Here is an 11,775-nt window from a genome sequence, read left to right on the forward strand (position 1 = left end):
CTTGGCTGTGCCCCAGTGCTGCCAGCAGATCAGCCTCCAGGAGAACTTAAAGGAGGGTCCCAATCTCTAGCAAGAAATTCTTGGCCCAGGTGTGTTTTAGGATTCAGAGTTTTCCAGATTTTAGACTTATAGAATTATAGTGCCTATGCCATGTCATGGAGAATAGCCAGCAGAGTCAGGGGCAGCACCTTGAAATTAATTACATGCATATCTCCACAGTGAAATTGTTACCAGGAGCAAATCTGCGTGGGTCTGCAGCAACCTCTTTCCTCTGCCTCCTCAGAAGAAAGAGTTCGACTGATGGGGATAAGGCAGAAGAGACTGTGGCAAGTTTTAGAGCAGGAATGAAAGTTTGTTAAAAAGCTCTAGAGCAGGAATGAAAAGAAAGTAAAGTAGACTTGGAAGAGGGCCAAGTGGGCATCTTGGAGGACAAGTGTGGGGTCTGACCTTTTGACTTGGGATTTTATATGGTGGCATATGTCTAGGGTCTGGTGTCCCTTCTCCCCGATTCTTTCCTTGGGTGGGCTGTCTGCGTGCACAATGGCCTGCTAGCTCTTACGAGGGGAGCATGCGCAGGGTGCTTACTGGAGTTGTAGGCATGCTCACCTGAGGCAGTCTTCCTATTACTGGTGGAATGTCCCTGGAAGGTCATATACCAGTTCAATGCCACCATTTTGCCTTTAAATGTGCATGCTTGAGCCCACTCACCCAGCTCTTGAGATCTTATCAGGAAGCTGCTGATCACCAGCTTCAGGTGTTTCTATACAGGGACACTGCCTTTCTCTGGTGCTGACTGCAACCTATTATTATTCTAGAGAGGCAGACAATTGCCTCAGTATCACCTGATGGGTGTCTGACTTTCCTGGTGGGGTGCGGGGCCCTCTTCTGCCCTCTTTTCATCTGACTAGCTACCCACTGTAACAAAATGTTCACACCACATGGGATAAAGACTATAAAGAACTTCACGTCAATTCAGTTCAGGTGTTGCCGCAAAATTAGGTATGCCAAGTGTTGGACCTTTGAAGCTTTTTTTCCCCCAACTTTATTTAGAAAAACAAATCTAGGTCCCAGTGCCCCCCATACCCTCTCCAACCCCTCACCATAATTTAAGTAATTTAGAGTTGAAGGGAGGAAAAGGGAAGGGGAGGGATGAGGAAGAAGAGCCCACTGCAGCCCTGGCCATGGGATTCTCGGCCACCCCAGGACCCCTGGGGACCAGAGGGTTGGTGGAGGAGGCTGCAGCGCCTGGGCCCGCCATGCCCCCTAGATCTCCACACGTGGTTCTCCAAGAGCAGGTAGCCTGACCCCTGGTTAAGTGCAGACTCCAGATGGCTCAGCCGGCACCTGATGGTCAGCGGCACACATCAGACACGCAGCTCAACCGTGGAGTTCCTCCGGATCTTACTGCTGGCACCCATATTGAGGAGGAAGGAAGCCTTTGGGTGGAGGGATGGGGAGTCCTCCCTTAGCAGGAGTTTCACATGGTACAGGCCCCAGGGCCCTCAAAGGTGACCTGCAGGTCTGCGAGGACCTCCTTGTTGGGAAAGACCTTTACGTCATCCAGCAGGTTTTGCAGTCAATGTCGTTACCTCCTCGTGCACCAGGCCATGATGGGGAGAGCAGGTTCTTCACATTCAAGTCATGACTGATGCTGGACAGGGGTGAGTCTCTGCCACTCACCCCCATCCCCGCATCCCTGCCCTCCCTCCCCTAAACCACACACCCCAGAAACAGGTTCTGGGATTTGGGAATCCCTCTAAGGGATCGTGGACACATAGGTTGTATTGAAGCATCCTTCTGCTTGTGTCAATCCTGTCCAGGTAAATCAGTCTTGGATCAGGCAGCAGGTGCAGGCTGTGTAGGCTTCTCACTCTGGAATGCTCACAGCTGGGCCAGAGGAGGAAGCCCCACTCTCTGGGCATTTCCAGGACATAGGACCGAGAATTAGAGGTGCTGAGCTCCTTGGCTGGCTGCCTCACAGAGCTGTGTGCCCCTAGGGAAAGTGCCACACTCACCTCCCTGGTCTGCTAACTGTGGAGCAGGCAGAGAAGGAAGCCCCAGATGCTCTCAGTGGTTCTGTGCAGCTGAAGGCTGCTGTGAGGCTATGGGGACCTCCAGACCAGGGCAGAGCCCCCACATTCTCTGCACTCTTGGGCAGGGATTTTAACCACCAGCCCCTGCTTCCTCCCCTGTCACTGTCTGGGAATGTGGGTTCTGGAGTCCTACTTCCTGGGTCAGAGTCCACCCCACCAGGCAGCTCTGCTTGGACCTGATAGCTTATCTAAACCTTGGTTTCTTTACCTGGGTAATGAGCGTGATAATAACGACACCCACCTCATAAAGTGAGAGACCTGACAAAGCTAGCGTGAGTCCAGCTCCATGCCTGGGCATACCGAAGGCACACGATACAAGAGATAGCTCTGAGCCCTACTGTGGAGATTAGGCCTGTGTCAGTGTCCTGTGGTTGCTGAAAGAAATTACCACAACCTTGGTGGCTTAAAATGACAGAAATTGGTACTCTCACCATTCTGGAGTCTAGAAGTCTGAAATCAAGGCATCAGTCAGTCTGGCTCCTTCTGCAGGCTCTGAGGCAGAATCTCTCTCAGCCTCTCTTCAGCTCCTGTTGGATGCTGGTGGTCCTTGGTGGTCCTCAGCTTCGAGATGCATCACTCCAGTCTCTGCCTCTGTCTTTGCGAGGCCTTCTCCTAATGTTTTTGTGTATCATTTCTCTCTCTCCTTTCTTTTATTAGGACACCAGTCATTGGATTTAGGATCCACCCTAATCCAGAATGATCTCATCTCAAGAACTTTAGCTTAATTAAATATGCAAAGACCTTATTTCCACATCAGGTCACATTCACAGGTACAAGGGGTTAGGACTTGAACATATCTTTTTGGGGGGCGCCGTTCAGCCCCACTACAGCACCCTAGTGCCACAAAGCTCCTAGGGTTGGAAGAGTGGCACAGCAGTCACCCACATGTGACGGCAAATTGTTCTTAGACCCCTAGAGGGGTCGCTGATGGGGGTCACTTGGTACAGCGGCCACATAGTTAAAGGCTAGAGGTTTTTAAATGGGGACCTAGTGGCAAGCCCTAAGGAAGCGAGCAAGTTTATTTTACAAAGTGAAATTTTGTTTCCTCATCTCTAAAATGAACGTGGGACGTCCCACTTCAGGAGTTCTCTTGAAGACTAAAGACAACAGGTGTGCAGTGTCTAGTCCATAATAATAAAAATGAAACAAAACAACAACAAAAAAAACATCTAATCCATAAAACTCTGTCAGTGAAATGTCCTCCCCTGCTCCCACTTTCGGTCCTCTCTGAAATCAGGAACCTGATCGGGCCCTCCCATCGTTAGAGCACTTCAGTGCCAGCCACGGCAGGAGGCTGGTTATCTGAAGGACCTTCTCCAATGCCAATCGGTTGGCAAAGTCCAGATCTGCATTGCGGATAAGTGCTTGATTACTGGGGACAGATTCGATGGAACTGCTCCCGTAATGAGAAACACCATTAACAACCCAAACTCACAAGCCCCCACCTTTCTGATACCCAGAGAGGACATCCAGGGTTTGCTCTTCAAGCCAAAACCTGGTATCTGATGCAAAACATGTCTGAGATGGGTTTCAAAGCAGGAGTCTGCGTTCCCCCAAAGCCCTGTGAGGGGCCATAGACACAGCTCACACAATGAAGCTTGGCCATTCAGACCTGGGAAAGGTCAAGGCCAGACAGGTTCTCCTGTCCGTCTGCGATTAGAAACCTGCACCCCAGCAAAGCACCTGGGTCTGGTTTGGGTGTGTCCCCCAATGTTCATATGTTGGACACTTCATTCCCAATGCATCAGTGTTGAGAGGTGGGACCTTCAACAGGTGCTCAGGTCACGAGGGATGAGTGGATTAATGTGGTTATCAAGGAATGGGTGTGTCATCGCGAGTGAGCTGTTATAAAGGTGACTTTGGGTCTCTCTTTCTCTCTCTCACCCTTTCTTTGCCCTTCCTCCATGGGATGATGCAGCAGAAAGATCCTCACTAGATGTGGGTCCCTCAACTTTGGACTTCCCAGCCTCCGGAACTTTAAGAATACTTCTTTTCTTTATAAATTACTCAGTCTGTGGCATTCTGTTATAGCAGCACAAAACAGAGTAAGACCATCTCCATCCAGGGTTGGTTGGAAAGCCCCAGTCCTGTCCCACCAGGTCACAGTTCTCTTTGGTCACTAAGAATGCTCCTGATGCCTGCTTTGTTTCCTGGGACATGCAGAGACTTTCTTTTCCTGGCCCATTCTTACAACACAGGGCAGGGTTTCTATGTTTGTTGTAGAATAGTCTGTGCACAGGGCACAGCATTTTAATTCCTCAGTTAATAATTTAATTCCTCACCAATAATACTGCCAAGCAGTAAGTTTCTTTTTTAATGTCGTCATTTGCTGGTTTTTTGCCATGAGACCTTAAGGAACGCAGAGGGACACTCCTTTTAGCCGTCTGAGGACTGGATGAATGGCTTTAGCTGCCAGCGCCTGCCTGGCTTTGTTTCCACCCTGCCCCTGGAAGGGAATCGCCCGGCAGGCTTCATCTCAGCCTTTGACCCTCCCACTCTTGTTCTGGAGCCTGCTTTTTTGGGGATCCTCCCCAAACCACATGATTTTTTCCAAGACAAAGGGAACCTTCACCTGGGAAGCACCAGAAGCCCTTTCCCTTCACCCAGCCTCCTGGCTCCTCCTTCTTCCGGTTCCTGAACCCAGCTCTTCATGAAGCCAGGAAGGTCGCTGCCCACCTTTCCTGTCCTTCCCCTTGGCCTGCCCCGAGTGGGTGGAGGGGTGAGATAATAGTTGCAGCAGCCCAGCTTCCAGGCATGGCTTTTTAATGTTTCTGAGGCACTGGGCAAAGTGCCCTCAATGCATTATCCCAGTTAACACTTAGCACATTTTGCAGAAGAGGAAAATGCGGCCCACAGAGGTCATAGATGGGCTCCCTGGGCTCCAAGGCAGTGAAACTCCAGTGGCATCAATTAAAGGGCAGGGGGCACTGGAGATTGCTGCTTTGCTTTTTAGACTTTGATGAGGGTTCAATAGGAAATGGAAAAGAGTGGGGCAGAAAAGCGTGACCCTGCAGGGTCTTCACACTGCTCTGGTGGTGGGGCCCCAGTTACCTATCTGTCCTGACTTCTGGAAAAACACCTATATGGGCATGGGCAGGGCGTTCGAGAGTTGTCTGAGGCACTCCAAGGCTGGAGGCCCTCACTGGTGCAGAGGAATCGGGTCAGGGCATGGCTAAACATATGCCGCTGACACTGCTCACCAGACACACATCCTCCTCTTCCAGGCTGACCAAATTTTCCCTGCTTGCAGCAACAAGGAGCTATAACAAGAAAGAAACACCCAGGCCCTAGAGCCAACCCATCAACTACACTGTGTGAACCTAAACCCCCACCCCCAGAGTAGCTGCCCAACCCCCATACTCCTATCCCTCTGGTGTCCCTGCACTGCCCCTGATGGCCAGCTGCTTCTCCTGACTGAAGATGCTTATCTTTTCAGCGGTTTGGTAGGACTGGGGCTTCAGGCCATCCATTATTCTGCAGAATTACTAAATCCACTTTCTAATTCCCAGAGAGTTTGGCAATGATATCTTATTGATTTGATTATTTCCCTCCCTGCTGCTGACTCCCTCTTTTTACAACATTTTTTTTTAATGATGAGGGGACTCACTTTGTTGTCCAGGCTGGAGGGCAGTGGTGTGATCATGGCTCACTGCAGCCTCAACCTCCTGCGCTCAAGTGATCTTCCCACCTCATCCTCCCGAGTAGCTGAGACTACAGACACTAGCCACCACACCTGGCTATTTCATTTTTTGTAGAGACAAGGTCTCACTATGTTGCCCAGGCTGGTCTCCAACTCCTGGGTTCAAGCAATCCTCCTTCCTCAGCCTCCTAAAGTGCTGGGATTACAGACATGAGCCATCATGCTTGGGCTGGCTTTCTCTTTATCTGTGTGAGAACAGAAAGCATACAGATGGATTGGTGGTTGGTGCCACCCAAACCCCTAAGCTCTCCACCAGCTCCATATTCTCAGTTTTCTTCAGTGCAGGGTTCCTGGGGTGGAAACCAGCCAGCATGTCCGGATGGGCCTGCACACCCCCTCCAAGTCCATTCATTGAACTAACTTCTGGTCTGGGCTGGTCAGTGCGATTCTCAGAGTCCTGCTCTCGAAGACACAGAAGAAGCAGCAGAGCCAGGTCTCACCCTTTCCCCAGGGAATTTTGGGGCAACTTAATGGCAGTGGACATCTTTAGGGAGGGAATATCAATAAGTATTAGTCATTATGATTAATATTAATTAGGATTGAGTTGTGGGACTATCAGAATGACTTGGCAGTGATTTCCCTTGTGGCAATAGAAATGCCTTTAGTGGAAGTGCATTTCTCTTCCAGTCTGGAACCCTCAGAGTCAAAATCCCAGCAAGGGAAAGGAATTGCAGACATGGCAATTGCCTGGGCAAACTGATGGGCAAAAAAACCGTCAGCGCCACATGCTTAGATTGAAAGCCCTCACCCACGGTCGTCTGGAGGTTAGGATCCGACCCTGGCTTAACAATGTGTAACTTCTCGGTGATCGTGGAACTCGGAGATATTACACCCGTCGTTTGATATCAATTACTATTCCAGCCTTCTCAGTTGAACTAAACTCCTCAGAACAGAAGATCTCCAGGTCTATGGTAGTTTCTGCTACTTCAGGCTACTTTTTTGGGTGGGGCAGGGGGGCAAGATGAGGACATTCACAGCAGCCACTGTTTTTCTTTGTTCCAGTGATAGCGACACTGCAACCATCTCCAGGAAACCAGTGGCCTGTCTGCTGTGTGTGCTCCCACACTGGCCTGCCACGTGTTGGTGTTACCTGCGTCGCTCACTCCTGCTGCTGGAGTGGCTGCATCAACAGGGGGAGCTGAGATCAGTAAGTGGCTGTAACAGGCCAGGGAAGGAGGAGATCCGTGGGAAGCAAGATCGGAGTTCACGTGGAGGACGCTGGAACCACAGAAACGTGTGTGTTTGTGGTAACCTCAGGGCTCCATTGCTGGAGTTAATGATCCATGAGTAAAGCACTGAGCCCACACACACTGGCCGCTGGCGGATGGACAACACCATGCTAGATCTGTGCAGTCGCCTGGGGAGCACCGGGCCATTCCTAAGAAGCGGGCAGTCGAGATGCAGACAGGAAGCCCAAGGGAGGGAGAAGGGGGCTTCAGCACATGGCAGCGCGTGGCCGCTGGGCCCGACCCCTTCTCCTGCAGCGCAGCAGTCCTCCACCTGGTCTTGCTAATACCCAGCCACTGCCCCGCCTCAGGCCATCCTTCTGGCCGTCAGAGTGACCTACTCGACCAGCACTATTGGTATGTAGGAATCTCTGGGAGATCAGGTTAAAAGGCAGATTTTGAGTCCCTGGATCTGGGGTGGGGCCTGGAATTCTGCATTTCTAAGGAGCTCCCAGGTAAGGCCAAGGCTGCTGGCCAGCTGAGGAGTTAACAGCGTGTGCTCTGGGGTCCCATGGATTCCTGCTTGCCAGTAGCGCGCCGTGGAAAGTCCCTCCGCCTGGCTCTGCCATTTCCTTCTCTGTACATACAGTGTGGCTGTGGTGAGGGTGACACAGCTGAATAGGCACAATGAGCCAGGCCAGTGCGGGGCACGTGGTGCATGTGAAGTCAGCAGTTATAACTGCTCACCTGTGCTGCAACCCTGCAGTGCACCCTTTGCCTGCACAATAAAATCTAAACTAGAGCCCCAGCCACCATTGTGCTCTGCCCTCCCGTGCACCAGTCACCCTGAGCACTGTATGGGAGTTCTGGAAGCGAGCAGAGTTTTCTCAAATGCAGAGTTTTCCACAAATCTGCATTGCCCTTGGTCTTGAATGCCCTTCTCTCTCTGATGCCCCCGGCAAAGTCCTCCTTCTTCTTTTGGGCTCTGAGACCTCCAGAGCCACCTCCAGGAAGCTGAGAAGACAGGAAGTGTTTTTACTCTTTTCCATTCCCAGTTTTGTACATCACCTGACGTATACTAGGTTTTAATAAATAGTGAAAGAATCAATGAAACAACAAATAGTTTAGGTCTTTCTTCTACAGCTTCTTGGGCTGTGTTCTACCTAGAGAGGCTGAACCTTGACTGGCTCATCAGTGCTTTTTAAGAAATCAAGGCCAGGCGCAGTGGCTCCCACCAGTAATCACAGTGCTTTGGGAGGACAAGTGGGGAGGATTGCTTGATTGAGCTCAAGCCTGGGCAACATGGTGAGACCCTGTCTCTACAAAAAAAATTAAAAATGAGTCAGACAGGCCGGGCGCGGTGGCTCAAGCCTGTAATCCCAGCACTTTGGGAGGCCAAGACGGGCGGATCACGAGGTCAGGAGATCGAGACCATCCTGGCTAACCCAGTGAAACCCCGTCTCTACTAAAAAATACACACAAAAAAAACTAGCCGGGCGAGGTGGTGGGCGCCTGTAGTCCCAGCTATTCAGGAGGCTGAGGCAGGAGAATGGCGTAAATCCAGGAGGTGGAGCTTGCAGTGAGCTGAGATCTGGCCACTGCACTCCAGCCTAGGCGACAGAGCGACACTCTGTTTCAAAAAAAAAAAAAAAATGAGTCAATGAGTCAGACACAGTAGTGTAGTCCCCGCTACTCAGGAGGTTGATGCAGGAGGATTTCTTGAGCCTGGGAGGTCGAGGCTGCAGTGAGCCATGATTGTGCCACTGCACTCCTGCCTGGGCAATAGAAAGACACACTGCCTCAATAAATAAATAAATAAATAAGGAAAAGAAAAGAAAATAGAAATAGAAACATTCACCTCCTAAAATACTGCCTCAACAGGTCTCATTCCAGACCTATTTTAAGAGATGAATCTCCAATGTGGACTTCTATTTAGCAAGAACAGTTGCTTGTTTATTTACTTATTTGTTTAGGTAGTTATGTCAGTATGACATTATACATTCTTATTTTATTCAATGCTTTATAATCCATTACTGTCACTGTTTATTTTCATCCTCAAGTCGTCCCAGATTTAGCTTTCAAGCTGGTTCTTGTGTCTTTTTGACATATCCCCATTGGTCTTTGAGTAATTCCTTGCTTTTCTGTGCAATTAGGCAATCCAGATCCATTTCACGGGATGTGTATTTTTGACAAAGCACAATAGGTGATTCCAGTGCACACCTGGGTTTGGAAGGCATTATGCCAACAAGTAGCCTCAAATCACTAATAGGGCTAGCTCTGATTTCAGAGCCAGAACCAGTAGCAAAAGGAAGAGGGAGGTTCTTAGACAGGAGCTGGCTAAAGAGAGCTCGCTGTTCCCTAAGCCTCCTGGAAGCATCCCTAAAGCTGGCTGGCTCACAGGCCTGGGGCACAGGTGACTCAGGTTCCCAGGTGTCACCTGCTTGGCCAGTTACAGATGGCAAGTACCTGGAAGTGCCCAAGGCAACAACTGAGGAAAGTGGGGATGAAGTGACACAGAGAAGGACTTTCTGGAGTAGAATGTGTTTCCCAATAGGTGGAGAGAAGGAACTTCACCTGCCTGCATGGGGCAGTGATGGTCATGAGGCTTAGGTGTGCCTCCTAAGGAATCAACTCCAGGATATTCCCTGGGAAAGAAGAGGCTGGTGGCTTTTAGCAACAAACTGCATGACTTTCCCCTGAAGGAGGGCAGTGGTATCACAAACAACTTGCACTAAATAGCACCTTTCTTCCAAAGAACTCAAGGTACTTTCACAGATGATTTTCAAATAATTTTTAATGTGAAAACATTTGTACAGTTAGAGTCAGAGATGAAAAAATGTTTTTAAAAGACTTACAAATCTCTGGACTCTGTAAATCTAAAATTATTCCAAAATTAGGTCCTTAAAAAAAGACAATCATTTACAATGCCGTGGTAACAAAAATTACGCCCTCCTTCATCCAAATGTTCCTAGAATTTGTAAATATGTTGCCTTAAATGGCAAAAGGAATTTAGCAGATACAATTAAGGATTTTTTTCTGGTTTTTTTGTTTTGTTTTGTTTTTGTTTTTGTTTTTTTGAGACAGAGTCTTACTCTGTTACCCAGGCTGGAGTGAGATGGAGCCATCATGGCTGGTGAGCCATGATGATTAGCTCTCTCTACCTCCCAGACTCAAACAATTCCCCCACCCCAGCCACCTGAGTAGCTGGGACTGCAGGTGTGAGCCACCACACCCAGCTAATTTTATTTTATTTTATTTTTATTTTTTTGTAGAGACAAAGTCTCACAATGTTGCCTAGGCTGGTCTTGAGGTCTTGAACTCCTGGGCTCAAGTACTTCTCTAGCCTTAGCCTCCCAAAGTGTTGGGATTATAGGTGTGAGCCACCACATCTGGCCTTTTTTTAATTATTAATTTTTTGTTGTTGTTGACTGGGTCTCACTATGTTGCCCAGGCTGGTCTTGAACTCCTGGGCTCAAGCGATCCTCCTGCCTCAGACTCCCAAAGTGCTGGGGTTACAAGTGTGAACCACTGCACCCAGCAAACCTAAGGATCTTGAGATGGGGTGATTATCCTGAATTATCTAGATGTGTCTGATGTAATCACAAGAGTCCTTGTAAGAGGGAGGCAGAGGAAGTTGGAGATTCAATGATGAAAGGAGAGAGAGATAATTATTGGGAGATACTACCCTGCTTGCTTTGAAGATGGAGGAAGGGGCCATAAGCCAAGTAATGTGAGCAGCCTCTGAAACCTGGAAAAGGAAGGAAAAGGATTCTCCTCTAAAGCCTCCAGAGGGAATGCAGCCTGTTATGGTTTGGATATTTGTCCCCACCCAAATCTCATGTTGAAGTGTATTCCTCAATGTCAGAGGTGGGGCCTGGTGGGAGGTGTTTGGGTCATGGGGCGGATCCCTCACAGCTCAGTGCTTTCCTCACAATGGTGAGTGAGTTCTCTCGAGATCTGGTTGCTGTAAAGTGTGGCACCTTCTCTCTCCCCACTCTCGCTCTCACTTCCACTCCTGCCTGTTCCCCCTTTGCCTTCTGCCATGATTGGAAGCTCCCTGAGGCCTCCCCAGAAGCAGATGCTGGCGCAACGCTTCCTGTACATCCTGTAGAACTATGAGCCAATTAAACCTCTTTTCTTTAAAAATTACCCAGTCTAAGGTGTTTCTTTATAGCAATGCAAGAACAGACTAATACAGAAAATTGGTACTGAGGAGTGGGGCATTGCTATAAAGATACCTGAAAATGTGGAAGTGGCTTTGGAATTGGGTAATGGGCAGAGGTTGTTGGAGTTTGGAGGACTCAGAAGACAGGAAGATGAAGGAAAGTTTGAAACTTCTTAGACACTGGTTAAATGGTTGTGACCAAAATGCTGATAGTGATATGGACAGCGAAGGACAGGCTGGTGAGATCTCACATGGAAATGGGGAACTTATCAGGAACTTAAGCAAAGGTCATGCATGTTATGCCTTGGCAAAGAGCTTGGCTACAATGTGTTCATGCCATGGGTATCTGTGACAGTTTGAATTTGAAAGTGATGATTTAGGGTATCTGGTGGAAGAAATTTCTAAGCAGCAAAGCATTCAGGATGTGGTCTGTCTGCTTTTAACAGATGCCCAGATGCAGGAGCAAAGAAATGACTTGAATTTCGAATTCATAATTAAAAGGAGAGTGTAATTAAAAATCAGAGTGTAAAAGTTTGAAAAATTTGCAAACTGGCCATGTGGCAGAGAAAGAAGCATTATAAGAAGAGGAATTCAAGTAGGCTGTTGAGCAACCACTTACTAGCAAGATTTGGATATCTAAAAAAGAACCAG

The sequence above is a fragment of the Papio anubis genome, chromosome 4 (assembly GCF_008728515.1).
Source record: "Papio anubis isolate 15944 chromosome 4, Panubis1.0, whole genome shotgun sequence".
Lineage (NCBI taxonomy): Eukaryota > Metazoa > Chordata > Mammalia > Primates > Cercopithecidae > Papio > Papio anubis.